This window comes from Oncorhynchus gorbuscha, linkage group LG19 (assembly GCF_021184085.1).
Source record: "Oncorhynchus gorbuscha isolate QuinsamMale2020 ecotype Even-year linkage group LG19, OgorEven_v1.0, whole genome shotgun sequence".
In the NCBI taxonomy this organism is placed as follows: domain Eukaryota; kingdom Metazoa; phylum Chordata; class Actinopteri; order Salmoniformes; family Salmonidae; genus Oncorhynchus; species Oncorhynchus gorbuscha.
Genome location: NC_060191.1, coordinates 907,197 through 919,935, shown reverse-complemented (window position 1 = coordinate 919,935; position 12,739 = coordinate 907,197). Strand labels below are relative to the sequence as shown.

General features: G+C 41.0%; 2 long non-coding RNA genes across 2 annotated transcripts; one reads left to right on the top strand and one right to left on the bottom strand.

The window, feature by feature from the left end:
- Positions 1-251: 251 nt before the first annotated feature.
- LOC124005026 lies at positions 252-2,902 on the bottom strand. Its single transcript, XR_006833551.1, has 3 exons — positions 2,565-2,902; positions 1,504-1,596; positions 252-499 (listed from the first exon to the last, which is right to left on the bottom strand). It is a non-coding gene; the product is annotated as an uncharacterized LOC124005026 (long non-coding RNA).
- Positions 2,903-10,100: 7,198 nt separating this feature from the next.
- Positions 10,101-12,399, top strand: LOC124004837. The gene is made up of 3 exons (XR_006833541.1): positions 10,101-10,223; positions 11,304-11,420; positions 12,319-12,399. It is a non-coding gene; the product is annotated as an uncharacterized LOC124004837 (long non-coding RNA).
- The last annotated feature ends 340 nt before the right edge of the window (positions 12,400-12,739 follow it).

The following is a 12,739-nucleotide window of genomic DNA, read 5'->3' as shown; positions in this document are numbered from 1 at the left end:
GGAATGCTCACAGCAAGGGCATGTCTGCGTGATGAAGATGAGGGCCCTCTAGTGTGATGAAGATGAGGGCCCTCTAGCTGGTTCTCTACGCTGCACACTGGACATCTCTCCAACAACTCAGGCAGTCTTATGAGGTGCTGTTGATTGGGATGGTCTTTCACAGGGTGATATAGTAGACAGCCAAGTGGTAAATTGCATTTGTTCTAAAGAAAGGACAAAGCTTTTTTTCTAATGCACTTCACAACCAAAAGGACTCCACAAGTTGTATCTGCTTGGCTGGGGAATTAGCTAACTAGTTTATCAAGCTGGGTATTTTTTTATACAACTTTTTACATAACACACATTACCCGTTGTTGTTGATGAAGCCGTCTGTCATCAGCGCAGTAACTCGGTTCACTATCAGAGGCCTCATGATGGCCTGTTCCTTTTCATAAGAGTCGAGGACACTGGCAACAACGGAGGTGGTGTCACAAGGGGACTTGTGGTCTGACTTGACAAGCTGTGAAAATAGCAAGGGAACAGTGAATACAATTCTTTTTGGAGGTCGCTAAATCATTGCAATCACATTGCTGGACATGTCTTTATACCCACCGTCGCTCCTTCTAGTTTTAATTTTTACATTTATTTAACCAGTTGAGAAGTTCTCATTTCCAACTGTGACCTGGCCAAGATAATGCAAAGCAGTGTGACACAAACAACAACACAGAGCTACACATGGAATAAACAAACTTAGTCAATATCACAATAGAAAATGTCTATATACAGTGTGTGCAAATTACGTAAGGAGGTAAGGCAATAAATAGGGCATAGTAGTGAAGTAATTACAGTTTAGAAAATTAAAACTGGAGTGATAGATTTGCAGATGATGATGTGCAAGTAGAAACACTGGTGTGCAAAAGAGCAAAAAAGTAAATAAAACAATATGGGGATGAGGTAGGTGGTTGGATGGGCTATTTACAGATGGGCTGTGTACAGCTGCAGCGATCGGTAAGCTGCACAGATAGCTGATGCTTAAAGTTAGTGAGGGAGATATAAGTGTCCAACTTCAGTGATTTTTGCAATTCGTTCCAGTCATTGGCAGCAGAGAACTGGAAGAAAAGGCGGCCAAAGGAGGTGTTGGCTTTGGGGATGACCAGTGAGATATACCTGCTGGAGTGTGTGCTATGGGTGGGTGTTGTTATCGTAACCAGGTAGCTGAGATAAGGCGGAGCTTTACCTAGCATAGATTTATGTAGGTCTGTGGGTCTGGCGACGAATATGTAGTGAGGGTCAGCCGACAAGAGCATACAGGTCACAGTGGTGGGTGGTGTATGGGGCTTGGTGACAAAACGGAGGGCACTGTGATAGACTGCATCCAGTTTGCCGAGTAGAGTGTTGGAGGCTATTTTGTAAATGACATCGCCAATGTCGAGGATTGGTAGTTTCCGGGGTTGAGGTAGCCAGGAGAAAAATGTTTCTTGAAATTCTCAATTATCGTGGATTTATCAGTGGTGACAGTGTTACCTAGCCTCAGTGCAGTGGGCAGCTGGGAGGAGGTAAGCCCTGGCATCTGTTCCTGACCAGGGGATAAGTCTGGCACCCAACTGGGCACTTTGTCTAAGAGAAAAACAGGGTCAACATTTGTCATCATCCCTCAATTATAAACACAGCTCGAGAAATAACCTAATCCTGTTTGGAAGGTAATTCTATGCTTTACAGATGTAGACTGACTGGCTCCAGATTGGATTAGATTCAGGCTGGTGACACCTTTACACTATGCAACCAACTGTGACATGTATTGCTATGGCCCTGGGTTGGTTTGAGTTTGTTGCTGCTAGTTAGTACACTGTTGTAGTCAGACATGAGTTAGCTAGTACCACCATAGCTGCATTCTGGGGCGGCAGGTAGCCTTAGTGGTTAGAGCAATTGTCCAATAACCGAAAGGTTGCTGGATCGAATCCCCGAGCTGACAAGGTACAAATCTGTCACTCTGGTAGGCCATCATTGGGAATAAGAATTTGTTCTTAACTGACTTGCTTCGTTCAATAAAGGTTAAATTAACAAAACAGTAAAAAATCCAATATTTATTTGTCCCCAAGAAATGGGAGCCTCAGTGACTGTTTTGTCTAAATTGCACTAACTTAAGAGTGGCATGGAAATACATTCAAATAATCAAATACATCAAATCATTGTAGGCAAACAATTAATAGGAAACAACTTTGTCATATTATGTCTTAAAAATTTACTTTAGAGAGATGGCAAAGATTGTCTAAAATAGCTAGCAATGCTAATGTTAGCTTGCTAAAATATGGTGGTCTGGCCCCTCGATCTTAGTTAGCTGGCTAAGGATATACTGCATCTAAAGTCAATCTAGCGACATCACAATCATGACAAAATGTTTTATTTGCCTTTTTATTATTCGTCTTTTTTGAATGTTATCATATTTCCAAGCCAAATCCGAGTTGTATTGAGGTAGGAGAACGTTAGCTAGCTACCTGACGTCAGTTTTGCTAGCAATGATAGTCATAATAATTAACAAAATATACATAACCAGCAGTCTATGGTCTAGCTACCGGTATACTCACCACCACTGGGGACCAACGAACTCCAGCCATCTATTCCGCATGATAGAGTCATTTGGCAGGGCATGCAAACCATAGTTGATCAATCCATATAGAGCTTTTCAGTCTCAAATGGCTGTGACCTTTGAACGCGTTGTGACCCACTGAGCTTCCAAACTCCGTTTTAGATAAGACTGACTTTATGACCAAAATTATGGTATTTACACTTTGTAGTCAATTTTGACACTCATATCGATGCCACATAGACCGTTTTCAAAGTGATTCGTTGGAATTAGGGTCAGTCGCTCTTTAAATGGTAAAGAACTACTGCTCTCCCTCTCCCACAGACTATCCACTCAGACACAAACATCTTCACTGTAGCTCTTCCTCACACCACACACTCATACATACACTCACTCAGACACACCCTCACACAGACCCTCATACTTAAATACATACACTCACTCAGACACACCCTCACTCAGACACACCCTCACTCACACACATACTTACATACATACACTCACTCACATACACTCTCACTCACACACTCATACTTACGTACATACATACACTCAATCAGACACACCCTCACTCACACACTCATACTTACGTACATACATACACTCACTCAGACACACCTTCACTCACACACTCATACTTACATATATACACTCACTCAGACACACCCTCACTCACACACATACTTACATACATACACTCACTCACACACTCATACGTACATACATACACTCACTCAGACACACCCTCACTCACACACTCATACTTACATACTGTTATGGAAATTCAGTACTTAGAGAGACTTGGTCATTTCTTCAAACAATCATCTTTATTTAATATAGATTCATTATTGTAATAATGAAGCCATCAGCCCAGCAGTCTTGAATGTCAGACCGAGTGCTTGAATCATGCAGAGAATACAGTGTCTTTATATACCAAACCTAAAAATGCTTCAACCACGGCTGGCTCCACCCTTCCCATATAGTTTGGGGGGCACCATGAGCCACTTTGGGCTCATCCTGTCTTTATCTGCCCCTGGCGTTATCTTAACCCCCGACCCCGGCCTAATTTCCCAGATGCCAGGATGTCTAAGGATCATTGAGGCCTTTGTTCTACTGCTCTCTATCCCAGCTAAACATACACCATATCTTGTGTATGGAATGTAGGCTCAATCAGACCAAAGACATATGTCTCACATGCACCACTAATCATAGAATGGAATGTGGCTGTTTTGTTTCTTATCACCGAGACATCAATCAATTATCAGCTTCAAACTATCTCTAGTAGAACCCATGTCCTCAACACCCAACTAGCTGCAGGGTGCAGAGTGGAGACCATAAAACTCAGCATTAGCAGGACAGAAATATCTTACTGTTTGTTAAGTAAATAATTGTTACATATCTAACAAATAAGGCGAATATATCATTTTTCTGCCACAATACAGTACAATTGAAGTATAATTACAAGCATGTCATAAGTGTCAAAGGCTTTTATTGACAATTACATGAAGTTGATACAAGAGTCAATATTTGCAGTGTTGACCCTTCGTTTTCAAGACCTCTACAATCCGCCCTGGCATGCTGTCAATGAACTTCTGGGCTACATCCTGAAGTTTGGAAACCCATTCTTGCATAATCAATGCTTGGAGTTTGTCAGAATTTGTGGGTTTTTGTTTGTCCACCCGCCTCTTGAGGACTGACCACAAGTTCTCAATGGGATTAAGGTCTGGGGAGTTTTCTGGCCATGGAAGCAAAATATCAATGTTTTATTCCCCGAGCCACTTAGTTATCACTTTTGCCTTATGGCAAGGTGTTCCATCATGCTGGAAAAGACATTGTTTGTCACCAAACTGTTCCTGGATGGTTGGGAGAAGTGTTGGCACCATTCTTTATTCATGGATGTGTTCTTGGGCAACATTGTGAGTGAGCCCACTCCCTTGGCTGACAAGCAACCCCACACATGAATGGTCTCAGGATGCTTTACTGTTGGCATGACACAGGACTGATGGTAGTGCTCACCTTGTCTTCTCCGGACAAGCTTTTTTCCGGATGCCCCAAACAATCGGAAAGGGGATTCATCAGAGAAAATGACTTTACCCCAGTCCTCAGCAGTCCAATCCCTGTACCTTTTGCAGAATATCAGTCTGTCCCTGATGTTTTTCCTGGAGAAAAGTGGCTTCTTTGCTGCCCTTCTTGACACCAGGCCATCCTCCAAAGTCTTCACCTCACTGTTTGTGCAGATGCACTCACACCTGCCTGCTGCCATTCCTGAGAAAGCTCTGTACTAGTGATGCCCCGATCCCGCAGCTGAATCAACTTTAGGAGAGGTCCTGGCCCTTGCTGGACTTTCTTTGGCGCCCTGAAGCCTTCTTCACAACAATTGAACCTCTCTCCTTGAAGTTCTTGATGATCCGATAAATGTTTGCTTTAGGTGCAATCTTACTGGCTGCAATATCCTTGCCTGTGAAGCCCTATTTGTGCAAAGCAATGATGACGGCACGTGTTTTCTTGCAGGTAACCATGGATGACAGAGGAAGAACAATGATTCCAAGCACCACCCTCCTTTTGAAGCTTCCAGTCTGTTATTCGAACTCAATCAGCATGACAGAGTGATCTCCAGCCTTGTCCTCGTCAACATTCACACTTGTGTTAACGAGAGAATCACTGACATGACGTCAGCTGGTCCTTTTGTGGCAGGGCTGAAATGCAGTGGAAATGTTTTGGGGGGGATTCAGTTAATTTGCATGGCAAAAAGAGGGGCTGTTTACATGGACATATTAATTGCAATTAGCCCACTTAACTCACCCACACACTCCCATACACACACTCACACTAACACTCCCCCACTCACACTAACACCCCATACACACACTCACACTAACACCCACACACTCACACTAACACCCACACTACTACACACACCACTACACTCCCATACACACTCACACTAACACCCACACACTACTCACATACACACACTCACACTAACACCCACATACTCCCATACACACACTCACACTCACCCATCACTTATGCTGCAATGCTAACCCTGCCTACAGGTACTGTACACCCTGCTCATTGTACATGTGGTGCTGACACTGACCCTGACCATGATACTGACACTGACACTGACCCTAACTCTGACCCTGACACTGACCCTGTATAGAGCTTACATTCTCCTGTTTTCTTTCTCTCTCTCTTATATTCTCCTGTTTTGTTTCTCTCTTACATTCTCCTGTTTTCTTTCTCTCTCTCTTACATTCTCCTGTTTTCTTTCTCTCTCTCTTTCATTCTCCTGTTTTCTTTCTCTCTCTCTTACATTCTCCTGTTTTCTTTCTCTCTCTCTTTCATTCTCCTGTTTTCTTTCTCTCTCTCTTACATTCTCCTGTTTTCTTTCCCTCCCTCTTACATTCTCCTGTTTTCTTTCTCTCTCTCTCTTACATTCTCCTGTTTTCTTTCTCTCTCTCTTACATTCTCCTGTTTTCTTTCACTCTCTCTTACATTCTCCTGTTTTCTTTCTCTCTCTCTTACATTCTCCTGTTTTCTTTCTCTCTCTCTTACATTCTCCTGTTTTCTTTCTCTCTCTCTTACATTCTCCTGTTTTCTTTCTCTCTCTCTTACATTCTCCTGTTTTCTTTCTCTCTCTCTTACATTCTCCTGTTTTCTTTCTCTCTCTCTTACATTCTCCTGTTTTCTTTCTCTCTCTTACATTCTCCTGTTTTCTGTTTTCTTTTTCTCTCTCTTTTCTCTCTCTTACATTCTCCTGTTTTCTTTCTCTCTCTCTTACATTTTTCCTGTTTTCTTTCCCTCCCTCTTACATTCTCCTGTTTTCTTACTCTCTCTCTTACATTCTCCTGTTTTCTTTCTCTCTCTCTTACATTCTCCTGTTTTTCTTTCTCTCTCTCTTACATTCTCCTGTTTTCTTTCTCTCTCTCTTACATTCTCCTGTTTTCTTTCTCTCTCTCTTACATTCTCCTGTTTTCTTTCTCTCTCTCTTACATTCTCCTGTTTTCTTTCTATCTCTCTTACATTCTCCTGTTTTCTTTCTCTCTCTCTTACATTCTCTGTTTTTCTCTCCTCTTTTTCTTTCTCTTACATTCTCTGTTTTCTCTTACATTCTCCTGCTCTCTCTTACATTTCTCCTGTTTTCTTTCCCTTTTACTTTCTGTTTTCTTTTTCTCTCTTACATTCTCCTGTTTTCTTACATTCCCTCTCTCTTACATTCTCCTGTTTTCTTTCTCTCTCTCTTACATTCTCCTGTTTTCTTACATTCTCCTGTTTTTCTTTCTCTCTCTCTTCATTCTCCTGTTTTGTTTCTCTCTCTTACATTCTCCTGTTTTCTTTCCTCTCTCTTACATTCTCCTGTTTTCTTTCATTCTCCTCCTCTCTTACATTCTTCTTTTCTCTCTCTCCTGTTTTCCTGTTTTTCTTTTCTCTCTCTTACATTCTCCTGTTTTCTTTCTCTCTCTCTTACATTCTCCTGTTTTCTTTCTCTCTCTCTTACATTCTCCTGTTTTCTTTTTCTCTCCCTCTTACATTCTCCTGTTTTCTTTTTCTCTCTCTTACATTCTCCTGTTTCTCTCTCTTACATTCTCCTGTTTTCATTTTCTGTTTTCTCTCTCTTACATTCTCCTGTTTTCTTTCTCTTTCATTCTCCTTTCATTCTCCTCTTTTTCTGTTTTCTCTCTCTCTTACATTCTCCTGTTTTCTTTCATTCTCCCTCTTACATTCTCCTGTTTTCTTTCATTCTCTCTCTCTCTTACATTCTCCTGTTTTCTTTCTCTGTTTTCTCTCTTACATTCTCCTGTTTTCTTTCTCTCTCTTACATTCTCCTGTTTTCTTTTCTCTCTCTTTCTTACATTCTCCCGTTTTCTTTCTCTCTCTCTTACATTCTCCCCGTTTTTCTTTCACTCTCTCTTTCATTCTCCTGTTTTCTCTCTTACATTCTTTCTGTTTTCTTTCTCTCATTCTCTTTACATTCTCCTGTTTTCTTTCTCTCTCTCTTACATTCTCCTGTTTTCTTTCTCTCTCTTTCATTCTCCTGTTTTCTTTTTCTATTCTCCTGTTTTCTCTCTTACATTCTCCTGTTTTCTTTTTCTTTCATTCTCCTCTCTCTTTCATTCTCCTGTTTTCTTTCTCTCTCTCTTACATTCTCCTGTTTTCTTTCTCTCTCTCTTTCATTCTCCTGTTTTCTTTCTCTCTCTCTTACATTCTCCTGTTTTCTTTCTCTCTCTTTCATTCTCCTGTTTTCTTTCTCTCTCTCTTACATTCTCCTGTTTTCTTTCTCTTTTTTTTGTTATACTATTCTGATTGAATACTGCACTGTTGGGAATTCTCCTGTTTTTCTTTCTCTCTCTCTTTAACTTGGTAGTTAACCATTCCATTGTACTTGTTCATGTGACAAATAAAACTTGAAACTGGGCCCTACAATGAGTGGAATGTTGTGGTACCCAGGCTAGTGTTGAGACACGGCTCTGAAGTGGTATCCAGGCTAGTGTTGAGACACAGCTCTGAAGTGGTACCCAGGCTAGTGTTGAGACACAGCTCTGAAGTGGTACCCAGGCTAGTGTTGAGACACAGCTCTGTGGTATCCAGGCTAGTGTTGAGACACAGCTCTGAAGTGGTATCCAGGCTAGTGTTGAGACACAGCTCTGAAGTGGTACCCAGGCTAGTGTTGAGACACAGCTCTGAAGTGGTATCCAGGCTAGTGTTGAGACACAGCTCTGAAGTGGTATCCAGGCTAGTGTTGAGACACAGCTCTGAAGTGGTACCCAGGCTAGTGTTGAGACACAGCTCTGAAGTGGTACCCAGGCTAGTGTTGAGACACAGCTCTGAAGTGGTACCCAGGCTAGTGTTGAGACACAGCTCTGAAGTGGTACCCAGGCTAGTGTTGAGACACAGCTCTGAAGTGGTACCCAGGCTAGTGTTGAGACACAGCTCTGAAGTGGTACCCAGGCTAGTGTTGAGACACAGCTATGAAGTGGTACCCAGGCTAGTGTTGAGACACAGCTCTGAAGTGGTATCCAGGCTAGTGTTGAGACACAGCTCTGAAGTGGTACCCAGGCTAGTGTTGAGACACAGCTCTGAAGTGGTACCCAGGCTAGAACTGAATCATCCCACATTTCATCAGAATCTTAGTGCCAAAGGGCATGTTTGATGAGTCAACACAGCTCCACTCTGTGTTGTTCATTTATATTGACTCTTTTATTTACAATTAATCATCCAACTCATGAAATAAACAGATTTATCTTGAGAAAATGTAGGCTTTTGGCTTCCAGAACATTCCGCATAACCCTGGACAATACGCATGTCTTATGGGTGGACAGTACGCATGTCTTATGGGTGGACAGTAAACATGTCGTGTGGTCCTTCTGTAGCTCAGTTGGTAGAGCATGGCGCTTGTAACGCCAGGGTAGTGGGTTCGATCCCCGGGACTACCCATACGTAGAATGTATGCACACATGACTGTAAGTCGCTTTGGATAAAAGCGTCTGCTAAATGGCATATATTATTATTATTATTATATTATTATGGGTGGACAGTACGCATGTCTTATGGGTGGACAGTAAACATGTCTTATGGGTGGACAGTAAACATGTCTTATGGGTGGACAGTAAACATGTCTTATGGGTGGACAGTAAACATGTGTTATGGGTGGACAGTAAACATGTCTTATGGGTTGACAGTACACATGTCTTATGGGTGGACAGTAAACATGTCTTATGGGTGGACAGTACGCATGTCTTATGGGTGGACAGTACGCATGTCTTATGGGTAGACAGTACGCATGTCTTATGGGTGGACAGTAAACATGTCTTATGGGTGGACAGTAAATATGTCTTATGGGTGGACAGTAAACATGTCTTATGGGTGGACAGGAAACATGTCTTATGGGTGGACAGTAAACATGTCTTATGGGTGGACAGTACACATGTCTTATGGGTGGACAGTAAACATGTCTTATGGGTGGACAGTAAACATGTCTTATGGGTGGACAGTAAACATGTCTTATGGGTGGACAGTAAACATGTCTTATGGGTGGACAGTACGCATGTCTTATGGGTGGACAGTACACATGTCTTATGGGTGGACAGTAAACATGTCTTATGGGTGGACAGTAAACATGTCTTATGGGTGGACAGTACACATGTCTTATGGGTGGACAGTACGCATGTCTTATGGGTGGACAGTAAACATGTCTTATGGGTGGACAGTAAACATGTCTTATGGGTGGACAGTAAGCATGTCTTATGGGTGGACAGTAAACATGTCTTATGGGTGGACAGTAAACATGTCTTATGGGTGGACAGTAAACATGTCTTATGGGTGGACAGTAAACATGTCTTATGGGTGGACAGTAAGCATGTCTTATGGGTGGACAGTAAACATGTCTTATGGGTGGACAGTAAGCATGTCTTATGGGTGGACAGTACACATGTCTTATGGGTGGACAGTAAGCATGTCTTATGGGTGGACAGTACACATGTCTTATGGGTGGACCTTATGAGAGAACGTTAGTTCAAACACACACGCCCACAGAGCCCACAGAGCCCACAGAGCCCACAGAGCCCACAGAGCCCACAGAGCCAAGACACACTGAAACAGGACAGAAACATGAGGACTCTCTCCTTTATTCTGGTACTCAGTCTATCCCTTTCCTCAGGTAATTACAATAGTAATGATATAATAACGTTATGTTTCTGTATGAATTTGACTTTTGATTATTTAAGTGATAAGATTATTTGTCATAAATGCATGTTTAAACTGCATTACTTATTTGCATATTTGGTTATTCTATATATTATTTTGCTTTACTTTACCACATTCATGATCTTATTGACAGGTCAGAAAGTCAGGTATCAGAACTGTCATTGTATGGATGGATGTGTCTTTTGAATAATGATGTTGATGACTCCTCACACTGTAATTCTTTCACATGATATGTTTGTCATTTCAGCCAATGTACTGAAATGCTATGCATGTTATCATTTCAGTTTGTCATTTCAGCCAATGCATGTTATCATTTCAGTTTGTCATTTCAGCCAATGCATGTTATCATTTCAGTTTGTCATTTCAGCGATCCACTGAAATGCTATGCATGTTATCATTTCAGTTTGTCATTTCAGCCGATCCACTGAAATGCTATGCATGTTATCATTTCAGTTTGTCATTTCAGCCGATCCACTGAAATGCTATGCATGTTATCATTTCAGTTTGTCATTTCAGTTAATGCACTGAAATGCTATGCATGTTATCATTTCAGTTTGTCATTTCAGCCGATCCACTGAAATGCTATGCATGTTATCATTTCAGTTTGTCATTTCAGCCGATCCACTGAAATGCTATGCATGTTATCATTTCAGTTTGTCATTTCAGCCGATCCACTGAAATGCTATGCATGTTATCATTTCAGTTTGTCATTTCAGCCGATCCACTGAAATGCTATGCATGTTATCATTTCAGTTTGTCATTTCAGCCGATCCACTGAAATGCTATGCATGTTATCATTTCAGTTTGTCATTTCAGCCAATGCACTGAAATGCTATGCATGTTATCATTTCAGTTTGTCATTTCAGCCGATCCACTGAAATGCTATGCATGTTATCATTTCAGTTTGTCATTTCAGCCAATGCACTGAAATGCTATGCATGTTATCATTTCAGTTTGTCATTTTATTTCTTTGTCATTTAAGGAATGCTCTCCTTGTTGCTGTTTGTTATTTGCAGTTTGTATGTCATTTCAGTCGATGCACTGATATGCTATTCGTGCCGTTCAACCGCCTCCAATGCAGAGTGTAATCAGACAAACGAAACATGCCTGGCTGCTCAGGATACGTGTATGACCACCGAGGAAAGTGCTGGTAAGGAAACCGCGAGGAATAATGCAATCAGCCAAAGCTGATTCTAATCAATATCAGAATTTCAGAAAACATTTTCAACTGACTGTGGAAATTGTGAAACTGGTGTTTTAATCCTAATGTGTTAATACACTGCAATCATAGAAAACACAGGGCACCAGGGACTTTCCACTTTAAAGAAAAACTGTGATGTAATACATAATCATTGATTCATTATAAACCTAGATTTACTAAGTCTTGAATATCTCTAATCTAAAATCTATTTAATGTTAGTTGGTACAAGCTAAAGTAATAGTCTATCTATTGGACAGGACTTGATCACGTGACTTACATGAGGAAATGATAGACACACAGTGAGCTCAAAAAGTATTGGGACAGGGACCCATTTGTTGTTGTTTTTACTCTACTCCAGAACTGTGGATTTTAAATGAGGTTAAAGTGAAGACTGTCGGCTTTAATTTGAGAGTATTTTTATCCATATCAGGTGAACCGTTTAGAAATGACAGCACTTTGTGTACATAGTTCCCCATTTCAGGGAGACCAAAAGTATTGGGACAAATTCACTTATATGTGTATTAAAGTAGTATAACGTTAAGGATTTGGTCCCATATTCGTAGCACGCAATGACTACATCAAGCTTGTGACTCTACAAATTTGTTGAATGCATTTGCTGTTTGTTTTGGTTGTGTTTTGGAATATTCTGTGCCCAATAGAAATGAAAGGTAAATCACGTATTGTGTATTTTTGGAGTCATTTTTAATTTAAATAAGAATGGAATATGTTTCCAAATACTTCTACATTAATGTGGATACTACCATGATTACAAATAGTCCTGAATGGATCATGAATAATGATGAGTGAGAAAGTTATGGCAGCACACTGTGTTGTTCTCTGTTGGCAGGAGATAAGAAAAGCCTGATGAAACAGTGTACCAGTTTGGCTGACTGTGAGAGAGTTCAGCACAATGCTGGTTCGGATCCCCTGGAAAAGGCAACCAGGTGACCTGCTGTAGGTCTGATCTGTGTAACAGTGGAGCTACTACCATCCACACCCACACAGCTCTCCTGCTTCTGCCAATAGGTGTCCTTTCTCTCCTCAGCAAATATTACAGATAGACCTAAATGTTCTAATGTAATATTAAGTGAGAACTAACCGGAACATGCACATACTGTATGTATGCAGAATGTAACCAGGATGTATTTGAAATGGGACTATAATTTGCGCTACAACGTATTAATGGAGTTTTTCACTTGTACTTATTAGAAATCAACTGTACTTTAAATAAAGATGAAATAATGAAGAGACTGTAAGGTTAAATTATT